Genomic DNA, 16,738 nt, shown 5'->3' on the forward strand with positions numbered 1-16,738 from the left:
GAAGTTCCAGAGTGATGAATAATTCAGTAAGAGTTCCTAAGGCTGCCAGAGACCAAGGGTTATGCATGAGATTGTGGTTAAGACTAAAGAGGGTGTAGATTATTCCTCAGATTAAATAAATACATGAACTACATTTTCAGTGAATGATATGATTAAGGAAGGTCTGGGAAAAAGAAATTGTTTCATCTCAAAGCTCTTTGAATTTTACTTGAGTAGTGGCAGTCTTTCTGCCAGAATCCTGAAAGATATGGCATTGCATATTCAGCAAGTCAAAGTGTTCAATACATTAACATCAAGATGATATTTTTACTAGAGAGGAGTAAACACTATGTTTATGAAGAAAAAGTAATTCAAGTAACAACAAGCTTAATAGTCTGACCTCAATAATGTGCAAAGCTTTTTGGGGGGGTGGGGGTGGGGGTGGGGAAGGAGAATAAGAATAAGCGTAGGGAGATAAATGGAAAATGGGATGAAATGCAAAACATCTTTGTCAAAGGTAGATCATGTCAGATTACCCTTGCTATCCTGAGTTTTAAATGGCAGTTGACAGAGGAAATGTGTTCTGTGTAGTCAGTCTAGATTTCACTAAAGCATTTGATAGGGTGCCACATGGGAAATTACCAATCGAATTTGATAATATGGGGCTAGTACAAGAACTTTTAAAGTGGATAAGAAGAGCTAAGTGGGAGGTGATAATGGATTATGCTGCAAAGGGAATTACTATCTTGGAGAAAAGTAATGCTACGAATAACCTAATGACCCATTTTGAGACCTGTCTTATTAAATACTTCCTTTAATGCCATGGGCAAAACCAGATACGTAATGATTGTTTCTGACAGTAATTTAGCAGGGCATCATCAATACAGGACTCAATTGGACTATTATATGGGAAAAATAACATGATGAATAGTATGATGGAGATGGAATTAGTGGCATTGTCACAGGAAACCAGAGGACATACACATTTTCAAAACATAATTGCACGGAAGAAGTTGTAGAGAACAGCAGATAGGACTATGTGTATTTTAAAAAGATGAGAAGTGGAGTAAGGGTGGAAATAGAGACCAGCAAGGCTGATCATGAGGACCTGGTAGCCTCTGCTAATCTTCAGCGCAATTTAATTTGGGTTATCTCTAGTCTGATCTCACAGACTGAATGTTTGTTAGAGAACAGTAGATGTTCTCAGGACTGCATATTTGGGTTTGCTTTCAACCTAAAGAATATCTAGCCTGCACACTACACAAAAACCCCACAACACAAAACACAGCACAGTAAGCAGGGACTATCAGTTTGCTTCGAATGTCCATTCCCAGTCTAGGAAAATACTAAAATAATTTGTCTTATTACATAGAGGATTATATCTCTTTCCTTTATATACAAAGGAAAGGGAATGCAACTCAGTTTAAAAAAAGATATTCACACGAAAGAGGTAGGTTTAAGTAGGATAAAAACAGCAATCTTAGGTTAGATGGAATTTGCTAATTATCTGTCTGAAAAAAAAAAAAAAAGTCAGGTTAAAATAAATTCAGAAGACATAAAGATGATTCACATTTCAGATCACATCATGAATCCTGCCTTAAAGTTCTGTGAAGTGCCTTAGTCACAACCTCTGGAAAATGGAAACAGAAATTCTACTTCATTACAGCAGGAAGACCCCAAAGCAAACCTGTCTCAGATATACCTTGATTTTTAATTACATTTTTTTCTTAGATTTAATATAGAAGAATGTGAGGGTGGGTGAAAAGTAAATAGTAATTAAACACTTGTATTTATTCATTCCTTCCCCACCTGAAAATATTCAGGTTTGTGTTCAGCTCCAATGGGACACAGGTTCAAGTGAGACCATACTGATCTATAGTGATACAGTTGTTCTCAACAGGAATAATTTTTTTCAAGAAATAAAGCAAAGGGTGCTGTCACCAAACTGCTGAATCTTTTGGTCTGTTGAACTCTATCTTTTAAATCATAAAAATATCTTAGTTATTTCCTTGTTTGCATTATTTTGAGGAATCTAAGTTTGATATGTTGGAGGAGCAAGATCTGTAGTATAAAAAAAGATAAACCAGACTCATTGTATTGTTTCTAAAGACAGGAAGGATGTTTGGCTGAAAAGAGCAAGAAAATTTTGTTTGTAGAACATATTTGTCTTGAAATATTTGTAGGAGAACTTAATAAGAGGGTATGCACAGACTTTGTGCTTTCTGAAATGTAGAAAGTACCCAGGAGCGAAACTACATTCCCAATATATTACCAACATACAATAAATGGTTGTATCTACATATTGCACATAATAACAGTATACATCTACTGTGCATATTATTGCTATGCATTCCTTTTGCTGTGGTCAATTTATATTTCATGTCTTTTACCTAGGGATTTGTTCTTGGGAGAAAAGGACTACTCAGTCCATTAGCTGATCTGAATTTATGATGATAAATCCCTCAATGTTCAGCCATGACAGGAATTACTCTGCTCTAATGAGTAATAAATGTGGATAAGTCATGTGTCCCTGTGGATATCTTGGCCAGAAATTACATTTAGAAGAAGGCTAATTGTCTGAAATTTATCCAAATCCAATACAAATTTTATTGCCACTAATTGCCTTTCCAGGTTTTGTAGCATTAAAGATATTTACATGTATTTGTCATAGCACTCGTGTGCTTGTGTAATGCTTAAGAACAGTACCAACTGCTATCATATTTAGGCATTTCAACTATTTCTGTAATTCAGCACTAAATCATTATGGAACACAATTTTCCATTTTTAATACCATAGAAGATCATGTTTTAAAAATTATGTTAATGTTTCTGTCATAAAATGTGTCTTTACTACACTTGTTTTATAGTTCTGACATGGTTTAATTACCATGGTACTGTTATAAACAGGAGATACTGTAATCAACTGATACCTGCTAGTGCCACTAGAGTTAAGGCTGTGCCAGCATTTACCATGATAGACTGCACTTTTCAGGTGTTTTCATGTCAAATGGTATAAATCACGCTAAGCTTGAACTATAGCACAAAAGGCCTCATAGTTTTAATCTCTGTGTAAGTACTATGCAATGTGGAGAAGGGATTATTATTCTGGCACTAACAATACATGCAGAATTGACAGGAGATGCTGCTGTACATGAGCCTCTGTTCCCAAGACGCAGCTCCCAAGGCCTTTGCAAACACTGTATTTCACATAAGTGCTATTGTTTAGGACTACTGTTTATTGTGAAAAATAAAAGCTATGATGTGCTTAAGAAAGATGGTTCCATTAAGATGTAGGATCATTGTTTGTTTGACATGTTCACTGTATACTAAAGATAATGTGGAAAACCTATTGTAGAAAGTCTGTTACAGGGTCACAAATGTTCTGGAATACACTGAAATTAAATATTATGCCTTTGAAGTCATGCCTTCACTCAGTTTTACAGCATATTTCTGTGCAGTGAAAGGCAATATGATGTGCTGGGTTTCGCTGGGATAGAGTTAATTTTCTTCATAGTAGCTAGTATGTGGCTCACTCCCCTGCCACCTCCCCATAGTAGGGTGGGGAGGAGAATCAGAAAAAGGTAAAACCTGTGGACTGAGATAAGAACAGTTTAATATAAAGTAAATAATAATAATAATGGTAATTAAAAGGAAAAAGAGAGACAGGAATAAAACCCAAGCAAAAAAAGAGTAAGTGATGCATGATACAATTGCTCACCACTCACTGGACGATGCCCAGCCAGTCCCCCAGCAGCTACTGGCCCCTCCCAGCCAACTCCTCTGAGTTTATATAGTGAGCATGACGTTCTATGATATGGGATATCCCTTTGGCTAGTTGGGGTCAGCTGTCCTGGCTGTGTCCCCTCTCAGCTTCCTGTGCCCCCCCCGAGCCTGCTCGCTGGTGGGGTGGGGTGAGAGGCAGAAAGGGCATTGACTCTGTGTGAGCACCACTCAGCAATAACTAAAATATCCCTGTAGTTTCAACACTCTTTTTAACACAAATCCAAAACAGCCTGATACTAGCTACTGTGAAGAAAATTAACTCTACCCCAGCCAAAACCAGCACGTATGAAAATTTTCTGATGCATAATTTTTTACTGCACTAAAAACATGAATGCAACAAACTCAGTTAGGATAGGTTAACAACTTTACTACTATTATTGCTATTCTGTTAAAATTGGGTAGGATTTGTTTTTATTTCTTTTTGAATTGGCAGCCTCTGACCTTGCTGTAAAAATGATTGTTATAAGACAGAACTGGCCAATTTGCTGACAGAATTGTTTTCTTCAAAAGGTCAGGAATGAGACTGGTTTCTTGGTATCCTGACCTCCTAAACCAAGACCAAAGGATGCAGAACCTCAGGCACTGAGAAGAGAGAATGAGTTACTGGAAGGGACACAGGGTTTTTTGGTATTTTCAGGTTGTGTGTCAAGATTTCACTTTCCTTGATCAAGTTACGGTCAGAGTCTATGTGGTTGTTGGAAGTTGGAAATGGTAGAGAGAGAAATAATGATGAGTCAAAGTGATGAAAAATAATGTGTGACAACCTTGAGGCTGCCATTTCTGTGAAAGAGGTGGGCAGAGGCAGAGCCACCGATAGATACTGCCTTTCCCACTACCAAGTGCTCACACCTTGATGAGTGGCATCCTAAACTTCTCAACTTGCAGTGCATCAGGCTCTTGGGGCTGTCTTCTGCTATTGACTTAGGCTGCCATTTGGGGATGGACCTAACTGTATTGTTTAGATATATTTGACAAGCCATCTCCTTTAGCCTGTTCGCCTAACTTTTCGACTGACATCAAACTGAACACACAAGCTGATTTCCTTTCCTGCTAATTGCAGAGTGCTAGACTGGGCTTTCTTTCAAACAATGAATAAAGTTTAACTCAAAGCACAGAAGAGTCCCTGTCTGGTTGGTCCATTGAAGTTAACAGTGCTTGCTTGCTTTCATAAGAATTGGAGTTGTTGAATCTAGAGAATGAAGGACAGAAAGGAAGCATGATAAATAGTCTTCAAGCATGCAAACACCATTGTGAAAAGGAAGGGACTAATCCGTTCGCCATGTCTGTAACATATAGCACAAAGAGTAATAAGTTTACATTTCAGCAAGAAAGAACATTGGATGTGAAGAGAAGCTTTTAAATACTAAGAATAATGAATCATGGGGATAGGCAGGAGAGACTGTGGGCTCTTCATCATCTGAGTACACTGGTGTAAGATGATCCTATTTTAGGGAAAAGGAGTTGGCCTGGATAATCCCTTCAGAGTTCTTTCATCCTTTTTAATCATTCTTTTTCTCTGCAGCATGAAGAAAAGCAGGTTAGAAATGTGTGTGCAACAAAGGATGCTAAAAGTTCTTGAAACGTGGGCATTTGAACTGAATATACACAAAGAACCATGTTTTTCTGGTACCTTCATTCCCAAATTCTTCTGTTCCTTCCATTGATGAAAAATGAGGCTGTTCCCATTGGCTGATCACTGACAAAGTGCAGTGACAACTTTCAGTTAAAAATCACTGTCAAAATATCTCAATCTTGGTGATGAAAAAGGCACAGGTGTGCTCTGTGTCACTGTGGGGTTAATAACTATCCTATTTATAGTCTATTTTCATACTGGTTTAGAATTGTTCAGCCAAGGTTCTGTATCAGACCATAGTGTCTGATATATAGAAAAATAATGAACCTCTTGTAGTCTTCCTATTCCTTCATCCTTCTGCTTGCAATCTGTTCAAAATTCTGCCTTTTGTTTAATTTATTACTGTTTCTGCTACTCTCATATTACCCTTTACTCAGGCAACTGCATTGGCTACCTCTAAAGCTGAGAATCAACTTCAAAATTTTATTGTTAACATTAAAGGCTCTTCAAACCTTTGCCCCTTTCTATTTGTGAAATCTGATTCATGTTTATGGCCCCTCTCATAATTTACGCTTGGCTTCTGACCTGTTTCTCCTCCAAGCCTACCATTTGCTGTGTCAAAATATCAGGCTTCTCCACAATTAACGCTGCTATTTTGGAAGTTTTTCCCTTTGTAGAATTCTACAGCTCAATCTTTCAGGCTGTTCACCTTAAAAGTAAACCTTTTTCTGATGCTTTCTGTAAGGGTACTATTGAGAGGTGTATTTTATGCCCTGTTGTACCACTTCCCTGTGTTATTTTGCTGTACTTTGATATTTAAGAGTCAAATGTATTTGCACAAGTAGCTATGTTTCTGAATATTCAGCTTATGCTGTTGTAGTTTATATCATCCATAACTGTAATTGAATTCCCAGGCACAATACATATGGACACACAAAAAAATAATTGTTATCCTGGAGTTGCAAAAGTCCTGTCAGGAGATAATGCCTACAAAACTGAGAATTCAGGGACCAACATAATCTGGAGAGGGCAAATGAAGGAAGCCAAACGTAGACTTAGAGAGAATTACAAAGCAGGACTACCACTTGGGGGGGGGGAAAAGTCTAATTTATCATCAACCATAACCACACAGTGAAAACAACAACAAAATTAAATATTTAGTCTCCAATGAGATGATGACATATAACTTTGATGAGTATTAAATCAGAGCTAAAACAGAATGCTAAGAAACCTTATAATTTTTTAAATTATATTTTCCCATATATCAGTTTGCATTCTGTCTGGCTGCCAGTCAGTATGGAAGGTTGCAATGAACTGGGTACAATTTCTGAGCTGGGTGTAGTTCTCAGCAACAGAGGTTTGTGTGCTTTCATCAAGGACATGAGTAAAAGATAATTGTATACTGTAAAAAGGCTGTGGCAGCTGCATGCCTCATTCATGTGCATCTGCCTGCCTTGCCTGTGCCCAGTGCTTGGAAATACAGTCATGATGGCTTCTCCTGATCCTCCATTATATCTCTTTATCCCTTTTCTGGATTTTTTTTTTTTTTTTTGGTTGGCAGCAGCATCAAATCCAAAGGTGTCATCTTGGGAATGGCAAAACTCAGGTTTGCTTACATTGGTAAAAAGTTGTCAAATGATGGTAATTGGTTTTATTTATTTTTCTTTCCCTTTTTTCAAAAATGTGGTTTTATGAAGGTCTTTACCCTACACTGTTTTGAAGTCATGGAGAGCTTTAACAGTGACACCATACAGGGATTGTCTGTGTACCAGGGGCTGACTCCAATGGGACATCATCCCACACACTACCCTGAAGCCACAAAAGTTTCAGTACCTTAAAAGTGCTTGATACCATTCTGTCCCTGAGGGCATGTAGCATAGAGGAGTGGTAAAATTAAGACTGCCTCAACACATTCTAGGCCACATGTAAACAATCTAACAGGACCAGTGCATAACCTAACTCCTGATCTACAACTGGAAATTGGGAGAGTGATAGTTTTTATAGATCAAAAAGTCACTGTTAGAGGTTCATGCAGTGCATTAGGCAGATTCAGGGGGTACAATTAGCCACGCTGAGTGTCCCACATCATCACTCCTTGCACACCTGTACATTGCTACAGACTCATTCTGGTCTGGTCCCATGAACGTGAATGCTAGTCAGGGATTAGAAAGCATGAGGTTCACCTCTGGGGGTCAGAAGAAAGTCCAGTTTGCACTCCCTGAGACAGCTCCATGATGAAAACCAAGGCACAGTCAATGCGAATGACTGGTAAAATCACTTCAAAAGTTTGCTCCCCATCCACACTAAAACACCAGTGCAGATAATCCCAAACTGGGGATGATTTTAACAATTTAACTGGTACATGATCAAGTTTCAGTACTTGGAAATACTTCTTGGTACACTTAATCTGCTAGCTTTCAGTTCAGTTTTCTACATTTGTCTTCTATTTTGTGATGTCCCAAGCCATGCCACAAGTGAATGTATCAGGAAGCAGGCTGCACACTGGAAACCCCATGGCATCTGAACATATCATAGCCAGTAAAACCTACAGCTGCATGGCAACAGAATAGCTGGGTGGTCCATCTAAACCTTTGGAAATGCATTGGAGCTTACTGATGTAGCAGCCTCTTCCTTAAATGAGTCACAGTTCTTCATTCAGACCACAAACCACAGGAGCAATACATATTTCTTTTCTTGATAGTGAGATGATGCTTATATGGACATTCACTGGAGTAACGACTGAGAGTATAAGAAATTTTCTGAAGCTGTTGATAAATGTCCAGAATAGTACTGGTACACACATACAATATAATGAATACATGAGCAAATAAAGTCATTTTTATCAACTATTGAATTATCTTAAACAGGTAAAGTATTTAATCTTTTTCCAAGCTTTTTTCAATAATTTGATATCATTCAAACAGGTTTTGATGCCTTCATTACTCAGAATCTAAATTGTGTTTTTTTTAATATGGAAAAAATGTGGCTTAATGTAGTTTAGTTGCTAAGTGTCATGTATAATTCAGGTCTCTAGCTTGGATTATATATTACATAGTCTAAGTATATTTTTCTGAATCTTCTGATAGATGCATTAAAATTGAGATATTTTTTAAATTATCCTGCTTTCTTAAGAAATGCACTAGTTCTAGTTCCACAATCCCCAGACCTATTGCACAAGATACAGTCTTAAAGAAACAGTAGAAAATCATGCAAGCATGTCAAAGCATATTCATACAACTTTTGAAAAGTTTGTGTAAAATCAAAATGTTTATCAAAACTCTTCATAATTTGAAAATCAAGTTCAAGTTTGTTCTGATTCACATTATATCAAATAACATAAATATAATTAATATATGAGAATTCTGATCTCATTTAACATACATTTTCCTCTAATGTCTGCAGTATAAGTAATCTATAAATTTCAGGCTTGCAAATAATTTCTTAAAAATAATTTAAATATGATAAAATAATGTAAGGCCTGATCTTGACTTCCACTAGTGATCTGATCTGTTATACTGCAATATACCGGCCCAGTATGTTTTTTCACAAGTGGAAATCTGGTATGGCAAGTGGACTGTCAAAACTGTGATAATAGGTTTGAAGCATGTTTGTACACTTGGAGCTGTTTGCATATGTTGAGTAGGTGCATAGATACAAAAGGCTGAGTAGATACAATAATTTACCTGATTTAGACAAGAAATTTTTAGCCTTTTAGATTTACAGTGCTGCAGGTGGTGCTGCAAACGTGTCTCTGTCACAAAAAAAAAAAAAAAAAAAAAAGTAAGAAAATGTGGTGATTAGCAAAGAAAATATTATTCTTACTACCAGATTTAGCATGAATGGCCAGTTTTGACTATAAAATAGTCTCCGCTGCTACAGTTAAGTAAAAACACACACAGTCAAGTTGCTTGAAATGTATTCTGGTTCCCTGTCATTTTCCACTTTAATCAAAAGGTGAACTAAATAAGTACTTCAATCGAGTCTGAGGCTGCAGGTACGCCCTTGTTTTTGATAAAATCTGGGGCACAATATTGAATTTGATACCATATTGTTTAGTATATTTGACTGAACCGTGGCCATTGACATAATATGTGCTTATCTGCTTTCCAATTTTCTAACCTGTTCACTGAGCTATTATTTACCTGTTTTACAAAATGTTAAGTCTGAATTAATTGAGACAGGATTTTGGCCTTTTCTCGTTCGGCTATGAGATCAGAAAAAGAAAGCAATGAGTTGTTCTAGTATCCATCCCATCATCTCTGAAACTGAAGTATAGGTTTACAAATCCTCAACATGAAGGTCACATTCCCAGAAGAAGAATGATGCAAAAGACTGTCTGGGGAAACACCATTGCTTTTTTACAGTCTGAGCACCTGTGAAGGTCTAGGGACTTTGAGGCAGCTTACTATCTGCCAGTTCCTTGGTGATCTTCAATTAAGAACACTATGTACGTCAAATCTTCTACAGTTATCCATACACAGAGCTCTGCAGCTAGTGAGAATTTGTCTTAATAAAGATTTGGAGAAGATAAATGTTATCTGCAGAGTGAGTACGGTGGGGTCCTTCCTGGCATGCAGCGGATGGCAGGTTGGCGCGCTTCCCCATCAGTCCGGTTACAGCTCCAATCTCACCCTGTTCACTACCATATCAGATTTCAGTAGTTTGATTTATGATTCTAGAGGGAGTTTTGTGTGAGTATTGAAACAATGATTCCTACAAATGAAAAACAATACAGATAATACTGCAAGCTGTCTGCTTTACAAGTCAAATTTTCCAGAGGTGCTGGAGGAGCATTGTGAGCATAAGACCCACTTTCGGCAGCATGAATTAATCCCCCTAGTCCTCTCTCTTGCCTATGTCATTATATCACCCTTCTCACCCCATAGTGTTCAGTACCTGAATGGTTGATCTGCATGACTTAAAATTGCGCATCTAATCTTCTTTTCCATATGTATAAGAACATCCAGCAGCTTAGAAAATGTTACTGTCATGTGAGACTAGGAAGATTTGTGTCTTTTCAGGAATGCATAGATTGTTTTTAAGAAATATTTTTATTTCATAGAATGCTCTTCCAAATTCAAAAAACATGTATTCTGATGTGCCATTTGAACAGTTATTATCTTTGATCTGAGGCATTTGAACACGGTTCTGCAAAGTCAGTGTAGTAACTTTTGTGTGGCACAAGTCCTCGTTGCACAGGAAGGTAATAACGAATCTTGTTACACCTACAATTACTATCACCAATGGAAAAGTGCTTGGCTGGGGAGCTGAGGCATGGCTGATGTGTCCCTGAGACATCTGATTGCTCCAGGTGATGGTTAGCAGCTGGTACAAGTTAAAGAAACCATTCAGCATGCTGAATCATCTGTTTGCTTCATAGTATAGAAAAGCCAGTGTTTTCAGCTGTATTAGGTCCTATTGTTGCAATTAAATCTTTCTCACCTGAACCAGATAACAGACTACTATCTTTCTCAGTATGCAGACATTTTTATTCAGTAACTCAGATGGGTGAACTATTGCATTAGAAAAAGAAAATTAATTTAAATTCTGGTGATTGAGAAGTCACTATTAGTTGTTTCAGTATCGATCCACCTAAAACCAGCAACCTGATGTGCTCATTTACCATCTCCAAATTACTGCTAACCAATAGGGTAGACAAGTATCTCTACCCAACTGCCAGATCCTCTATTTTTGATCCTTCATTTTGCAGTGCATTCATGCTGACTACAAAAAAAATCCAACATACATTAAGTATGTTCATAGCATACATAAAGCCTATTTAAAAAGGCATATTTACCGCATAAGGACTCCTGTTGAATGTGAGGCCCTGCACAGCTCAGAATAAATAGCAGAGAGACAGGAGAGGGGAGGAGATGAGAGGGGAGTTTTAGTCCAGGGTGGGTGACTGCAGCCTTCACATCCTTCCCATGTAGGAGTCTGTTATCAGGATAGAGAGAGACTGAGTGTGTTACCTACTGTGCACCCAGTAAAAAGAGGGATCTTGTGTACCCAAGAGGCTGTTCTGCTCGCCTGTGCAGCAGCTTTGAGTTATGTTGTGCAGAATGGACCGGAATTCCTGAAAAATTGGTGTTTTCCAGGTAACTCCATGGAAGATAAGTTTCTTACCCAGGAGCTAACTTCATTTATTCTAATGAACTTTAGGTGTTAGGATGTAGCATTTCGGGGCAGGGGAGAATAGAGGGAGGTATGTTGAAACTCCAAAAAATAAGTACCCTGTGTAGTCCATATAAATCTGGTCCTCACTCCCTAACAGAACAAATTACGTTATTCTGTTTTTGTAATGTAAATTCTGAATATTTTAATAGGTTTTACTGAAGTGAATATAGACAGTTTGCTCTTGACTAGTATCTTTTTATGGTAATGAAAAAAAAAATCACAAATAACACAACTAGATTAGTTAAAAAACACTGAATCCTTCTGGACATTTTTGTTGAGAATTTTGTGCCATAGACACACACATAATTTATTGATGATCCACAATAACTTTTTATGTGGTTAATTTAGCCTATGGTTCTTACCTAAGCCCTGAGATGACCTTCTATTTGCCATGTATGTGTACAGACTGCTGACATACGGTAACTGAACCCTTCACGGCTTCAGTTTGATTTAGTTTACTTCCTTTTGGGGGTGAGGTAATCTAGCTGAACTACTACCACCTTAGGTGTGTGCACACGTATTATTTCAGTTCAACTAATGATTTTTAATGTGATTTCACTTATTACCTTAATTCAAATTATTTTACAAATGTCTCCATACAGACAACTCTTAAGCAAAACTGAGCCTTACATTTAGTTCTGGGGTTTTAGTGTTTTGGATTTTTTTGGTTTTTCCCCAAGTTCCGTCTTTGCATTTCCTTTTCCCAGCCATGCATAGTTTATTACTCCCTAAGGTTGAGCTCCTTACATAAACAATCCAGGTGTCTGTATTTCTCCTTTATCTTGAAAAAGCATGGCATAAAGTCTCTACTGGTTTTGAATTAATGTAAAAGCAAAGCTTACATTGTTAAATTGGAACGGTTTTGTAAATGCTCTTCATAATGCTGTACTAGGCTAAGCTTTATGTAATCTGCAGTCCATATACTGCTCAACTTACATGGGAAAAAAATTCATTTTAAAACTGAGTTCTCCTTTAACACTTGCTCGATTTCAATATTTGTGTCTGTCAGTAAACCCGTAATCTTGTACATCACTGATCTCTCACATGCTTACACACATATGTGGTTCTGTATACAGCAGATCTTAGAAAATGATGCAACTTTTAACTAAAATTTACTACCATATGCTAACAGATGTCATATCACTCATTAAATTTCTTTTCCTGCATTCACATGCTTCTCCAATACATCACGAACCTTTCCTTCTCTTGTAATTCTGTTATTGACCTCCCTTTAAAAATGTCCACAAAATTTTCCATATCTATAATGACTGAAGCTGAGGAATTGTGTGTTGCTGCTTGGTGAAATTTAAGATCACTACAAAATACAAGACTTTAAAAAGAATGAGCAAAATCAATTACGCTAATCACAGTCATGCAATTTTTCATATTTTTTCCCCATATTCCAGAAGCAAATATATCTGAGTAAGTTCAGATATTTGTTGGTGAGAACTCATTATTTATTAACCAAATCTTTCTTATTGGAATATATATGCAATTAATAACATAGCTCTTCAGTATCAAATGGTCCCAGCAAGTCTGAGGTTCTAATATACTTTACAAGCTGTTCCACCTCAACTATCTCTAGCATAAAGCTGCCCGTGCAGAAAACGCTGGAGGAGTGGGTCTGCTTGAAAAGCCCACGGACACCAAGCTCGCGCACAACTGCCCTGCATGCTCCTGCATGCTTTCAAGGGCACTCCAGCACTGATGAGTCTCCCAGGGCCCTTCAAGCACTGATAATTTGCCCAGCCACTTGAGGCACTGACACAGAACTACCTGCTTGGTATGCCTACAGGACAAATGCCCTTGAGAGACTGAACAAAATAATAAGAAACATGTTCATTAGCCGTGCCTTACCCCACGTGTATAGCACCAAAAAGGTATAGATGCCAGTTTAAAGGTCGGAATAAGAAAAAAAAATTATTTTGTCACTTAATTGCAAGAATAGTGTCAAAAGATTCTAGAAATAAACTAGGTGTGAAAAGAAAGTCCCAGATTGCGAGCAGAGAAATGACAAGGACCTCCATTTTCCTGACAACTTCCTTGGGGAAAGGGAATTGTTCTAAGGATGGGTTAGGCAGCGCTGACAGCTTGTCTGTCTGATTTGTGCAAAGCACAGTGCCTCATTCATCTTGATTTTCTCTATAATTTTTTTCTCAGTGAAGTAATTAGCAGAAACGCTTATTTCCATATAGTAGTGGTCTTAACTGATGACTTAACAGAAAAAGAAGAAAGAAATTCTCATTTTAAAAGCAAGAGATCAAGTACTGTTAGCAGAATAGGGAGTAAATTCATCCTTAAATAATACAGTTTTGCAGTAAATATTGCCTCAAAGATTAGTTTGTTTGTTCAAATCTTGTCATATTCCTTTTCTTAGCTGAACACTTGCCAAAGCTTACCAGAATTGAACTCCCAGGTCTCCATATGCACTGAAATCAGGTAATTAACTGAAAATAGGACAATGAAATTCTGAAAGTTTTTTTCTTGTTGTTGTTAAAAAGTTTACTCAAAAGATCATTTTCCTATATAATGATTTACAGCAAGGTTTGAGACTGTACACGTACCACAATAACTGCTTGTGATGTCCTGACAGCCATGACCTTTAACTGTAGCATATGTATATGGATATTAGACTGCACTAATTTCATCTGAATATGGAATATTTGTAAGACTGTATAACTCTGTTTATACAGATATATGAATAACATATATAACTATAAATGTACAAACAGCTCATGAAATTTTTTCAGCAAATGAGTACATCTGAATTCATTTCAGAGCTTGCTAAAAAATAAAATAAATTCTGGGCAGTATTTGCCCAGAGCCCTTCACTTTGGAACTTCATTCTTCCATTGATGCCAAAAGTTAGCTGGCCTTAGGTCATCCTGCAAGACAACTTTATTGCCTTTTGTCTGAAGAAATCTCTTAAGAGTAAGGTGGAGTCTGTGCTCCCATTGTGAAGGATTACTGGGTTCACATCACATTTCACTGATTTTTGCAAAGTTTATGAATCTGAGAGGTCAGCAGCACATTTTACATATCAGTCAATAAAACATTATACTGATTAACATATTTTTTTTTTAGAGAGACACAAGTTATTATCAAGAACTTGATTGACCTGATGAGTAGCTGGAATTTATTTTCTTTTTAGTTACTTTCTAGCTGACTTCTTCTAAGTCTGCTCTCATTAGTAGGATAAAATTTTCTTTTCAATAGGTGTAATTTAACAGTATTTTGTTTTGTTGTGCTGTAGGCTGAGTTCTTTGATGAGAACAGATTTGTACCTTCTCTGTAAGAGCTAATTGGATTTCTTGATTATCTTGCTGAAGCTAATCAAAATGACCTTCCCATAAAGTGGAAGCCTGAAAGATTTTCTTTCAGAAATTGGTTCTTGGTTAAATTGCTTCATTGGTTAAATATTCCTTTTTTATTATTACTATTTTTGTGTTGTTTCCCTGAAGTGTAGTAGTCTTCTATTCAGAGGTACACCTCTACAGCCACTCTTTCAAAAAACATGAGAGGAGTATTTCTGGATTACAAATCATTTGAAATAAGATCTAAGCTGCTGTGCATATGAAGAAAACACTTTAAATGCATTTTAGCCTGGAAGGTATTTTTAAAAAATGGCTTAAACAAATGTCACATAACATTTATAAGACAGGAAAGTATTATTAGTTTATATTGTACATGAAGTGAGGCACAGGCAAAAGGGTAGAAGAAGATTTTTTTAAAGTACTTATTAGCATTGTCCAATTTCTACTGAAATTAATCATTAAGCTTTGTATATGTAGAACTAGGTCATTTTGGTAGTCCCATCATGCATAACTGTAGGATTGTTACATAGGGTGAGTCCTGGGAAAAAAATCCAGTTATATTGATTAAAACTGATGCCTAAAATAGAAATTCAGATACACTCTGATCCACCTCTATGGTACTGATGGCAATGTTTTAGTTCACTTTTCATGATAGTTTTCCTGTGTTGTTTTTATGTTGTTTAATTCACTTTTTTCAAGTTCCACAATGAAATTCTTTCAAATTCATTGCCAAATGTGCTTGTTCATAGACTTCCTTCAGAAACACCCACATAAATGTGTTGCTCAGAACAGGTTGAGATGAAAGTTAGTAAATATAGGAATGGGACCACTTGCAGGAGAAAACAGGACTTGGTGAGCTAGCAGTCCCTTGCTGGTTTGCTTTCTGCAAACCTGTAAGTACCAATTTCCTTTTCCTGTTTATAAATGCTAGTTTTTCACGAAAAATCGTGATTTTTGGTGATCTTTATATGATTTCAAGACTGGTAGAAGTATGAAAGATGGTCTAAAACAACACCGAAATGAGTATGAAACTTTAGGAGTCTGTTCATACGCTTAGATTGTATCATTACCGTTAGCAGCCATACAGTTAACAAAGATTGTCCGTTGAGTGATGTTGAAATATCCCAGAAAAGACGTCACACTGTAGCATATAGACCTGAGCTTTGACATTGGAGCTGTTGGTAGCTGTTTCTGGGACTGGTTTCCTCTTGGCCCAGTGACTGCTTGTGCTTAGCGTGGATCAGCAGAGCTTGGCTGCACCTTGTTCTCTGGCAGAGCCAGATACTTACTGGTGCTTTTTTACTGCAGAAGCTGAACCATTGGAGCCATGGATAATTTGAAAATGGGAGAACAAAGAGGAGAGGGAGTGCACCTTGTTCATTTTATCATCCTTAGATCTTTACAGGAAATCCCAGTTACCAAGCCTGCTTTGAATGTTTCTCTGTGTATATATTGGCAAGATATACTCTGTATACTGGAAACCTTTATTGTGTGTATTTGTTCTTTCTGCAGTATGTGCTGAAAAGACACACTCTGTGATGGAAAATAGATTTTTAAGCCAAAATGCTGTTTAACAGTATTTTCATATGGATGTTATAGATGTTCAGGAATTGTTCAAGATACAAGTGCAAAAAACAGAACAAAAAAATATAAAGCAGCCAACAGCCTTCACACAAGACAATAAGTATTTTTAAGCTTCTGATATAAGTACCACTTTAGTTTAAGGTATGGGGGAAATAATTAATGTTGCTTTTAACCACATGTATTTGCACTTTCTTTGCCACAAATGTGTTTTTAATTTGCCAGCGATTTGTAATGATGTGACTCTACAATTCTTTGAGACCTTTAAAGTAATCCTGTCTCTACCCGATATTGTAATTTACAGAACTGTTTTTGATTACATAAAGATTATC

This window comes from Falco naumanni, chromosome Z (assembly GCF_017639655.2).
Source record: "Falco naumanni isolate bFalNau1 chromosome Z, bFalNau1.pat, whole genome shotgun sequence".
Classification (NCBI taxonomy): Eukaryota; Metazoa; Chordata; class Aves; order Falconiformes; family Falconidae; genus Falco; species Falco naumanni.